A 12661-nucleotide genomic window follows, 5' to 3' on the forward strand; every position below is an offset into this window, starting at 1 on the left:
CACCATGCCATGGGGCGCGCACGCTCCTGGGCAACAGGTCGTCTCAAAGCATCACGAGCAAGACCTTCCCAAAGGACAGCTTTGTGGACTTAGTGCGTCGCGCCCGGGCCGGTGTCTTGCATCGGCACCGCGAGACACCGCAGGACGGCCCCGAGGCGACTCGTCGGCATCGGAAAGCGACGGAGAAAAGGTGCCTCGACCGACCGGCTCTCGGTCTCGGCGGAGGGCGTACGTGGTGGAAGCTGCGCCGCGCGCGCGTGCGGGGTGCGGCCGCGGCGGTATGGCGCGCGACGCCTGGGATGCGTTGCGCCATTGACCGAGCTGAGCGGGAGCATGGGCGCGTAGGCGGTGTCGGATCTAGTCTCCCGCGCCGGCGCCGCGGGTGGCCCGCTGTCGCGCCCGGCGAACGACATGGCCCGGGCCGGAGGGGGCGGACCGGTGAGCGATTGATTGCGCTGCCGCCCGAGATCTGATTAAGGCCCTGCAGCCGGGCCGGCGAGACGGAGCCCTGGGCGAGCCCACACGTAGCGGAAGGGCAGGCCCGTATTGGGTATGCGCCTAGGTATGCATGCCATGCCATGCAGATCAACGCAACGCGTGTATCCTATTTCTGCGGTACACCGAAGCTCCAAAAGTGTGTTCCACATCATCACACCTGGCTTTGGCCATTTATTAGGCACACACATGTTATCTCACCGCCGATAGATACACGCGCGTCTCTTTCTGTGCTGCCGTGCAAGTATGCACGTGCCGGGAGTAGTACCGAGCTGGAGCACCAGCTAACTTTTTGTCAAGGTGATGGCGACGCCCGGGGTGGCGGTGGTGGCGACCGTGCTACATTCCTGGGGAAACGAAGCAATGTCAAGGCGTGTTGCGCTCTTTCCGGGTGAACACTGGGACACAACAAACAAACGCAGTCGTCGTGCATATTGCAGTCAAACAGTGCGCAGGGAAAAGCTAGGGCTCCCGAGAACGTCCGACCGACGTGGGGATGATCTCACCGGTGACCATTAGATTACCAAAAATGCATGTATAGCTACAGCTTCTCTGCGCTCCAGAGACGTTAAATAGAACTCACGCAAAGCAACCAGACAGGCTTAACGTGATAATGAACTTCCTTCTTTACTTTTATACTTTCTTCTATTCACGGAAGCTCCCGGTTTTGGGAAGTTTCTGGAAGCTTCCCAGATGTTTCCTTTTTTCCTCTTCTGGACCGGTTTTTCCTTGCCCTTTTCTTTCTTTTTCTGTTTCTTTTCTTTGCTGTTTTTCAAAATGCACAAACTTTTTCAAATTCAATAAATTTTTCTCAAATTTGATGAAAATAATTAGCATTCGACAATCTTTTTCCAAAATAGTTGATTTCTTTTTCAAAATCAATGAAATTCATTTCAAATTCTATGATATTTTTTCAACTTCGATGAACTTTTTTGAGAATCAATAAACTTTTTCTAAAAAATAATGAACTTTTTAATTATCCATCAAGTTTTTTCAAATTCGATGAAGATTTTACAACTTTTCGTTAGTTTTTTCCAAAATGATTATATTTTTAAAAAATCATGTTTTTTTCAAATTTGTGTACTTTATTTCAAAACTGATGAACTATTTTCAAAAACGATGAACCTTTTCAATTTGTGCACTTTTTCCAAAAATGATGAGCCTTTATTCGAATTTAGTGAACTTTATTAGATTTCTACAAATTTTCTTGAATTTCTGGATTTTTTTTAAGTCAGCGGCTGACTGGTTAACCATTGACTGACCAAAAGAAGCAGACAAGGGCGACGACCGAGCGATCCTGCACAGCCAGCATTGATGGGCCGCACCATTCTAGCCAGAACATGAGTGCCGGTTTCGCTCCATGGCGCTTAAAGCGCAGAGCAGGAGCTCCCCTCGTTCATAGCGAGATTTAGGGAACCATCGCGTTAAGGCAAGCGCCAGAAGGGCCAGCCCAGCTCGCGGGATGCCACAGCCTTGTTTCTTCATGTTTTTTGTTTTTGCTTTTTGCTTTTTTTTTACTTCTAAATATTCAAATAAACATAATAAGAAACACTTCAGAAAAAAACCTTTGAAAAAAATTGTTAACCACTCATTTGTAAAATCTTAAAGGTGTATAGAGAAAATGTTTCTCATTAATACAAAAAATTACAATGTGTATGAAATTTTTTGCTTCTGTATTTCAAAAATGTTAATTAATCATTTAAAATATGTTAATAATTATCAAAAATATTAATCAAGCATCTGACAAATGTTAAATGTGTATAGAAAAATGTTGATGTGTATTAAAAACGTTAATCAAGCATTTAAAAATGTTAAATGTGTAGAGAAGAATGTTGATCATGTATTAAAAAACATTGATCTTGTATATGATCTTTTAATACATCATTTAAAAATGTTCAAATGTGTATAGAAAAATGTTGAGTATGTATTTACATATGTTAACATTGTATTGCAAAATGTTATTCGAGCATCGAAAAATGTTAAGAATGTGTATAGAAAACATGTGGCCCGTGTACTAAAAAAATTTAAACCTAAAAATGTTCAAATGTGTATAGAAAAATGTTGACCATGTATTAAAAAATGTCAACCTTGTATTAAAAAATGTTACTCAAGCATTGAAAATTGTTAAGAACGTCTACAGAAAACATGTTGACCGTGTACGAACAAATGTTAAACCTGTATTTGTAAAATTTTAAACATGTATTAAAAATATATACTAGGCGTATATAAAAAATGTAGCATGAAACACAAGAACAACTAAAAATGAGAAAAAAAACACAATTGAAACTAAAAAAGAAATAAAGGAAACCAAAAAAAGAAAAAGAATAAATAAAGAAACAAAGAAAAACAAAAGAAAACAGTTCAAAACCAAGAAAGAAACTAAAAGATAAAAAAGGAAACAAAAGAAAAACCGAAGGTAACCATGCAATAAACAAAGAAAAAACATGCAAAAAAGAATTATAACAGCAAAACAAAGAAACAAAGAAAAACAAGACAAAATGGTTCAAAACGAAGAAATAAACTAAAAGATAAAAAAGAAACAAAAGAAAAAACGAAGGTGACCATGCAATAAACAAAGAAAAACGAAAGAAAACACATGCAAAATACAGTAGATGTATAACAGCAAAACAAAGAAACGAAAAAAAATAGAAAAAAAAAGTTAACAAAAAAAGAAAAAGAAAACAAACGAACACATCAGAGTAACACGCTACTGGACTGGGCCTATACGCGTGCGTGCTGCGGGAAAGCTTTAGGCGAGACGGATGTGGCGATCCTATTTGGCGCGCAGGTCACTGGTTAGCGACCATGCACGCACCACCCGCTTCCTCCTACCGGGTTTCCAATTTTGGAAAGGTTGTAGAACCTTCCCAAACCGGGTTTTCTTACTCCTTTTCATTTACGAATTTTCTTTTTTTATTATTTTAACTTTTTTTCTATTTTAATTTCTGTTTCTATTTCACTTTTCTTCTTTTCATTTTCCGAACATTTTCCAAATTCAAGAATTTTTTTAATCGAGAAATTTTCTGCAAATCATGAGCATGTTTCAAATTTGTTAACATTTTTACTAATTCAAAAATAACTTTTTCAACTTGTGAACATGTTTTTGAATTGGTGAACATTTTCTAGTAGATAAACTTTTCAAGAAATTAGTAAACATTTTATCAAATTCATGAACTGTCTTTGAATAGGCGAAAACTTTTTGTTCTCCCTAACATTTTGTACGAAGTAGAAAACATGAACATTTTTCAAATTCATGAACATAGTTTTACAATTCACGAATCTTTTCTGAATTTGTCAATTTATTCCTTAAACTTGTGAATATTTTTTTTGAATGGGCAAACTTTTTGAAATGCTGAAATTATTTTGAAATTTTCGAATAATTTTTAAAATTCATGAACATTTCTGTATATGCGAACATTTTATCCCCGGATATTTTTTATGAAATCGATATATTTTTTGAATGTCTGAACATTTTTTACAAATTCGCGAGCATTTTTTCAATTCACAAACATTTTTTGAAACTCGTGAACAATTTTTAAAAAGCAAGAAATTTTTTAGTCTCCGCCGAACAATTTGTAAACACATAAGACATTCTTTAGGTTAGATTTGATTTGAAAATTTAGGGTTAGGTCTCCGCCGAACTTGTCTCGGATCGACCGAGTTGTAGAAATCGGTCTCACCGATTTGGCTTAGGCCATTGCACATGCGTTTTCGGTCTGACCGAAAACTGCAAATCGGTGCGACCGAGTTCGACTCTCTGTGAAACCCTAGCAATCTCGGGGCCACCAAACTGTGACTCGGTCTGACCGAGTTCACTAGTTTAGGTTCCAAAATTGCTTCGTTATCACCGAGTTTAACAAATCGGTAGCTCCGAAATGCTTTCTGTGGAGAACTAAAACTAAGTTTTTGAGTCATCTGTTTTGAAAAAACTCTGCACTTTGTGATGCTCATCCACTCTACCTCATCTACATCTATTCACTGGGTTTGCTGTCAGTGTGATTGCAAAGATGTCTGCCCAGAGCGATAGTCAGAACAGATCTGAAGAACAAGTGAATTGAGTGAGGGTTCTGATCCCTCAAGCAGCTATGATGAGGGCAGCAAGAGCACACCAAGTAACTTTCCCAAGGCAGCCACTAGAACAAGGAAGAAGAGAACCTCAGACTCTGAAGATGAGGATTATGTGGTTGTTGAGGATGAGGCCACCTCAAGGGAGAAAGTGCTAAAGAAAGAGTATGGCACAGCTGCTGCAACTAAGCCATGGTTGCACAAGAAGGCACCTGCCAAGAGAGTCCCAATGTCAAAGCCAAGAAAAGTTCCAACAGGAGAAACCATGAAATTCACAATAGAATCAGATGATGATGAGGCAGTTGGAGATGACAAGAAGAAAAAGAGGGCAAGAACCACATCTGCAAAAGTTCTTGGAAAATCAACTATGGTAAGAGATTTAGAGGAAGAGGAAGAGGATGCTGCACTAGCACCCAAGTCTCAGAAGCTTATGGGAGATGCTATCAAGTCAGGGGCTGCAACATCAAAGCCTAAGACTGCTCCCAAAGCAACAGCTCAAGCTCAGAAACCCCCTAAGCCCAAGAGAAGCACTAGAAACATTCCAGCTGAAGAAAAGAATAAGGCCCCAGTGCCTGAAGCTGAAGAAGAGGATGATGAATCTCATGTATTGAGAAAACTGAAACCCAAGATTCCAGACCACAATGATGCTCATCTAGTGGCTGAGGACATGCACATCAGGAAAGATGCTGGACTGAGATTGTGGAGACAGTCTGATCCCTATTTTGTGAGGAGGAGGACTGCAGTTGACTACATGTTTCATACCAAAGAACAGCAAGACTTCTATGAGACTATTTTGCTTGACAAGAAGCCAATTGTCTGTGACATGAGATGGGTTGATTGGGAATACATCAAGGAGAAAGAAGATCACTTCCCAGGAGTATATGACAGCTTCAAAGCATGTGGAGTTGATAAGTTTGTTGGACAGAAGGTCACCAAATGGAATGATGAGCTAATCATTCAGTTTTACTCCACTGCTCATTTCTATCTAGATGGGAGGATAGTATGGATGTCTGAAGGTACAAGGTACCAATCAACTGTTGAAGAATGCGCCAAGCTGATCAATGCCCCAGAAGAACATGAGGATGACTTGGATGTGTATGCCAAGAAGAAGAAAGACCACAACTCTATGGCAAACATGTACAAAGAGATCCCTGATAAAGCTTTGGAGACACACAAACTTGGATATGTACATTACCCGTTGTCTGGTCTACCTACTATCAACACCATCCTAAGGCACACTTTACTACCCAAGTCTGGAGATCACAAGATGATTAGAGGACATTCCATCAACTTGCTGCAACTATTTGATGTCCCTCAAAAGTTCAAGGTCATGAGTCTGATTGTAGAGACAATCAAGAGGACAGCTGCTGACCAGAAGAGATCTTGTGGATATGCTTCACATATTCAGGAGCTCATCAACTCCAAGATGGGCACAGGTACTTACTTGTTGGACAAGGAGCATCTACCTATATATCCTGAATTTGAAGACAACAAAGTTGTGATGAATGAGGATGAACCATCATCAGCTCAAGCACAAGAGAAGAGAGCTAAAGCTAAGGCAAAGAAAGCTGCCAAGATGCCAAGTGTAGAGGAAGCATCTCAAGTTTTCCTGAAGAGCAAGCAAGATCAGTTAGCATATCTGATCCAATCTACTTTGAGGATTGAGACGGGCTTGGCCACCCTAACTCAGAATCAGGAGAGCTTGGAAAGGATCATAGAAACAATATTATGATCTTGATCTGAAGGTTCTTGAGATACAAACAGCAGTTGAGCAGTTCCAGGAGGATGCATAAGAGAAGAAGGGGAAGGCTACTACAGATGTTTTTCAGCGAGTGACTAGAGGTCAGAGGTCTGCTGCAGTGTCAGTACCAGATTCTAGAGCTACATCATCAGCACCAGCAGCAACAGCTTCAGTGCCACCTCCAGCAGCCACACCACCAGCTCCGACTACATCAACTGATGCCTTCGTCCTTGGAGTTCTCTCTACACCACCTTTCGAAGACCAAGCCTAAGAGACGCATAGCACTATGCATTTTCGAACTTTTTGGTAACTTGTTGCCAAAGGGGGAGAAATGTATAGATCATAGGCTTTGAGAGAGAGTGTTTTGCTTCTTTGTCTCTCTTGCTTTTGGTTGAACCTTTTTGTGTGCTTGGTTGATACTCTATGTCTGTGTGAGATACTTGGTTGATCATGTGTTTGATCATATGCTACTTTAATGCTTGCTTGGATGATATTATCCCTTATATGATCATTCACTTTGCTTGGTGATGAGTGCATGCTTTTAATTTCCATCATTTTAAGCGCTCCACCAAGATGTATGTGACATGGAAAAGTAACCCATGATCCTAATCGATTGTGCGTTTGCATTCAAAAGCAAATTTTAAATAATGCACAAATTTAGGGGGAGCTCTTGCTTATCACATACTTCTCAAAGCGACGAAGTATTTCAATCTTATGATCATTTGTCGAAGCTTTGATCTATATGTTGTCATCAATTACCAAAAAGGGGAGATTGAAAGTGCAACTATCCCTGGGTGGTTTTGGTAATTCCTAACAACATATAGCTCATTGAGCTAATGATATCTCAAGATAAATATTTCATGAAAGCTTAATGATTGGCATAGCATGGATGAGAAATGTGGACCCCTCAAAATGCTAAGGACAAAAGATTGGCTCAAGCTCTAAAGCTCAAGACTCTACATTTTACTTTTAGTGATCCAAGATCACATTGAGTCCATAGGAAAAGCCAATACTATTAAATGGGGATGAGGTGTTACTTAATGGGTTACTTGCTCAAAATGCTTAGTGATATGTTCCAAAAACCCTCAACTACTTTCTCACATCCACATATGTCCCAAACCAAAAGTCAAACTCGGCCCCATCAAAATATTTTATCCGGCGCCACCGAGTTCACTTGACATAGCCACTGCCACAAACCCTAGTCACTTCGGTCTCACTGATGGGATCCTGGTCTCACCGAGATGGGCTTGCAAACTCTCTGGTTCCTGTTGCAATAAATTCGGTCTTACCGAGTTTTGTAATCAGTCCCACCGAGTTTGCCTGACCAACTCTCTGGTTAGCCTATTACCAAAATCGGTCCCACCGAGTCTGTGTAATCGGTCAAACAGAGATGAGGTTTTACCCTAACCCTAGCACATCGGTCCCACCGAGTTGATCATATCGGTCCTACCGAAATGCCTAACAGTCACATTATGAACTAAATCGGTCCAACCGAGTTTTCTGATTCAGTCCCACCGAGTTTGGTGATTTGTGTGTAACGGTTAGATTTTGTGTGGAGGCTATATATACCCCTCCACCCCCTCTTCATTCGTGCAGAGAGCCATTAGAACATGCCTAAACTTCCATCATATATTTTCTGAGAGAGAACCACCTACTCATGTGTTGAGGACAAGGTATTCCATTCCAACCACATAAATCTTGATCTCTAGCCTTCTCCAAGTTGCTTTCCACTCAAATCATCTTTCCACCAAATCCAAATCTGTGAGAGAGAGTTGAGTGTTGGGGAGACTATCATTTGAAGCACAAGAGCAAGGAGTTCATCATCAACACACCATCTATTACCTTTTGGAGAGTGGTGTCTCCTAGATTGGTTAGGTGTCACTGTTGGGGAACGTAGTGATTTCAAAAAATTTCCTACGCACACGCAAGATCATGGTGATGCATAGCAACGAGAGGGGAGAGTGTTGTCCACGTACCCTCGTAGACCGACAGCGGAAGCGTTATCACAACGCGGTTGATGTAGTCGTACGTCTTCACGATCCGACCGATCAAGTACCGAACGTATGGCACCTCCGAGTTCTACACACGTTCAGCTCGATGACGTCCCTCGAACTCCGATCCAGCCGAGTGTTGAGGGAGAGTTTCGTCAGCACGACGGCGTGGTGACGATGATGATGTTCCACCGACGCAGGGCTTCGCCTAAGCTCCGCAACGGTATTATCGAGGTGTAATATGGTGGAGGGGGGCACCCCACACGGCTAAGAGATCTCAAGGATCAATTGTTGTGTCTCTGGGGTGCCCCCCTGCCCCCGTATATAAAGGAGCAAGGGGGAGGCAGCCGGCCAAGGGGAGAGTCGCGCCATAGGGGGGGAGTCCTACTCCCACCGGGAGTAGGACTCCTCCTTTCCTTGTGGGAGTAGGAGAAGGGAAGGGGGAAGGAGAAAGAAGGAAGGGTGCGCCCCCCTTCCCTAGTCCAATTCGGGCCAGACCATGGGGAGGGGTGCGGCCACCTTTTGAGGCCTTTCTCTCCTTTCCCGTATGGCCCATTAAGGCCCAATACGAATTCCCGTAACTCTCCGGTACTCCAAAAAATACCCGAATCACTCGGAACCTTTCCGAAGTCCGAATATAGTCATCCAATATATCGATCTTTACGTCTCGACCATTTCGTGACTCCTCGTTATATCCCCGATCTCATCCGGGACTCCGAACTCCTTCGGTACATCAAAACTCAATAAAACTGTCATCGTAACGTTAAGCGTGCGGACCCTACGGGTTCGAGAACTATGTAGACATGACCGAGACACGTCTCTGGTCAATAACCAATAGCGGGACCTGGATGCCCATATTGGCTCCCACATATTCTACGAAGATCTTTATCGGTCAGACCGCATAACAACATACGTTGTTCCCTTTGTCACCGGTATGTTACTTGCCCGAGATTTGATCGTCGGTATCTCGATACCTAGTTCAATCTCGTTACCGGCAAGTCTATTTACTCGTTCCGTAACACATCATCCCGCAACTAACTCATTAGTCACAATGCTTGCAAGGCTTATAGTGATGTGCATTACCGAGTGGGCCCAGAGATACCTCTCCGACAATTGGAGTGACAAATCCTAATCTCGAAATACGCCAACCCAACAAGTACCTTTGGAGACACCTGTAGAGCACCTTTATAATCACCCATTTACGTTGTGACGTTTGATAGCACACAAAGTGTTCCTCCGGTAAACGGGAGTTGCATAATCTCATAGTCATAGGAACATGTGTAAGTCATGAAGAAAGCAATAGCAACATACTAAACGATCGAGTGCTAAGCTAACGGAATGGGTCAAGTCAATCACGTCATTCTCCTAATGAGGTGATCTAATTAATCAAATGACAACTTATGTCTATGGCTAGGAAACATAACCATCTTTGATTAACGAGCTAGTCAAGTAGAGGCATACTAGTAACACTCTGTTTGTCTATATATTCACACATGTATTATGTTTCCGGTTAATACAATTCTAGCATGAATAATAAACATTTATCATGATACAAGGAAATAAATAATACTTTATTATTGCCTCTAGGGCATATTTCCTTCAGTCACTTGGGAGCCTCCGTCAATATTGTGGAGTTGAACCAAGGAGTTTGTACGGGCAAGGAGATCGCCTATTTCATGAAGATCTACCCTAGTGACGCAAGTCCTTCGTGGGCGATGGCCATGGTGGGATAGACAAGGTTGCTTCTTCATGGACCCTTCGTGGGTGGAGCCCTCCGTGGACTCGCGCAACCGTTACCCTTCGTGGGTTGAAGTCTCCATCAACGTGGATGTACGATAGCACCACCTATCGAAACCACGCCAAAAATCTCCGTGTCTACATTGCGTTTGCTCTCTCCAAACTCCTGCCTTTACCTTCATGTGCAATGTTTTACATTCCGCTGCTATACTCTTAGACTTGCATGTGTAGGTTGGTTGCTTGACTAGTGCTAAGTTGCTAAAATCTGCCAAAACATAAAATTGGAAAAGGCTAGATTTTTATTTGGTCAAGTAGTCTAATCACCCCCCCCCCCTCTAGACATACTTTCGATCCTATAGTCCTCGGCCCGACCCATGATCGGCAGCCGACGTGGTGCGCACCCCCAAATCCAGGACACCTCACCCGTGGCCTCCGGATTGGTGGTTGGAGGTGGGACATCTGCAAACCATAAGGATAAAAAGATTCCCAGCGCATGGTGGAAAAAATCCCCGAGGATTCAATAAATAAGGACCAAAATACATTGCACTTACCGCTCTTCGAAGTGGTTGTAGGGTAATGCAACAGGAAAAAAAATCCGACCTACAAACCATCCCAGGACCACTATGAAGATGAATTCGAGGTTTGGTCTGATCGTTTCCAACTTATAGCGTATTGGAAGTAGAGTTGGTGAAGATCATCGATGCAGATTCCCGCAGCTCAGAATTTACAACCTCCCAACCGTGAGGATTTTTTCTCTCGGACAGAACTTTAGGCAGATCCTCGGCTAGTCCCTCGAACTAAGATCAAAACTACGACCACTCTACTGGGTTGCATGCATCCGGTGTCAACTATCCAGCAGGGCTCCGGAGACTAGACAACCTTTCGACACTTCAAAACTATTTCGTGGAGGGGGGGAGAAAGAATGCCAGATCATACCATGGCTTGTGTGGAGAGAAACTTGAGTGAATGGAGAGCCCTCTCCACTTCTGTTTGTAGTGGGAGCAAGGGGTAGAGGCTTGGGGGGAAAGACCAAAATGGGGTTTGAATATTTTCCACCAAAAGCCACAAAAACGCGCAGGGGGGGGGGGAGGAGCTCCTCCTTGGTCGGCCACCCATGTGTGGGGGGCCACCTCCCCATATCGTCCACCACTACTTTAAGGGAAGCCCCAATGGTGGCTTTACAAAAAGTCACCAAAAGGGGGTGTACCCTAATAGTGTCGCCTACATCATCATCCCATGATTCGTGGGATCTTGTCCCCTCACATTAGGACAAGATTTTTCGCAACCGTTCTCTCCGGAAAATTCCAAAAGGTCTAGAACATTTTCGGCACCACCTAAAATAATTCTCGACGCGTTCCAAAAAAAATCTGGTATGATGATTTTTCTTCGAAACATTTCTGATTTTCTCTCTGAAACTTTTTTGTCGTCTTCAAAACATTTTCTGGCGACTTTCTCTCTGACTCCCTGTCTAGTGCCCAGCAGATAGATGAACCTTAAGTGTGTGACCCTGTACGTTCGGTGAAGTATAGACATGACCGGAACACTTCCCTATCAATGATCAATAGCGGAACGGTGAACATACATATCGATCCATATACCCACACGAATATAGACATGACCGGAACCTGTATTTGTAACATATCTAGAAGCAAGAAGGGGTTGCACGTTCGCCACGACATTCAGTCGCCAAACAGAGCGCACAGTCTCCGGCAAGGCAGCGGCGCTGTGTCTCGTGCCCGATCCAAGTGCCATTTGGACTAATGCTATGGATTCCACATGGATCGAGTCCGGCCAATGTCGATCGTTCTCCTCGCGGGCGGGCGGAGCGCAATGTAGACGACCATCTCCTCCTTGGGGCCGACTGGGATGAGGTCCCAATTCGAAGATCAGGTGAAGGAGGACTCGGATCCGCTGCCGGCCATGTCGGAGAAGGCCGGAGTTGGCTGGAAGGGAACTTGGCGGTGGAGTGGAGTGGCTAGAATTTGGTCCGGCAAGGGGATGTGGACGAATATATGTAGGGTAAAGCGGGCCAGCGTCGGTTGGATCTGACGTGGTATCCGCCTCAAATTTGTACTGGATATGAGGAGTGCCAATCAGGTTGAGCGTTTAGGATCAGTATGAGGCGTCCGACTGGACCGCTTTCTTTTTTTAATCGGTCAGCGAGCGGGCTGTCCGTCCGGACATTTGAGACGAGAAGCAGACTGATTTGAGGCACAATATGCTCTCACATTTCTCGACAACAAAATTTCATGTTTTGATCCTTTTGTGAAAGTTAGTCGAGATCTGACCCTAGTTTGTAATTTTTTTTGGATCTGACCCTTTTGCTACGGCCAGGGTCCATGGCGATAGGGTGTAACAGCCTGTTGGGGAGCGTAGCAGAAATTCAAAATTTTCCTACGTGTCACCAAGATCAATCTAGGAGATGCTAGCAACGAGAGGGGAGGAGTGCATCTACATACCCTTGTAGATCGCGAGCGGAAGCGTTCAAGAGAACGGGGTTGATGGAGTCGTACTCGTCGTGATCCAAATCACCGATGATCCTAGCGCCGAACGGACGGCACCTCCGCGTTCAACGCACGTACGGAGCGGGGACGTCTCCTCCTTCTTGATCTAGCAAGGGGGGAGGAGAAGT

The sequence above is a fragment of the Triticum aestivum genome, chromosome 4D (assembly GCF_018294505.1).
Source record: "Triticum aestivum cultivar Chinese Spring chromosome 4D, IWGSC CS RefSeq v2.1, whole genome shotgun sequence".
In the NCBI taxonomy this organism is placed as follows: Eukaryota; Viridiplantae; Streptophyta; class Magnoliopsida; order Poales; family Poaceae; genus Triticum; species Triticum aestivum.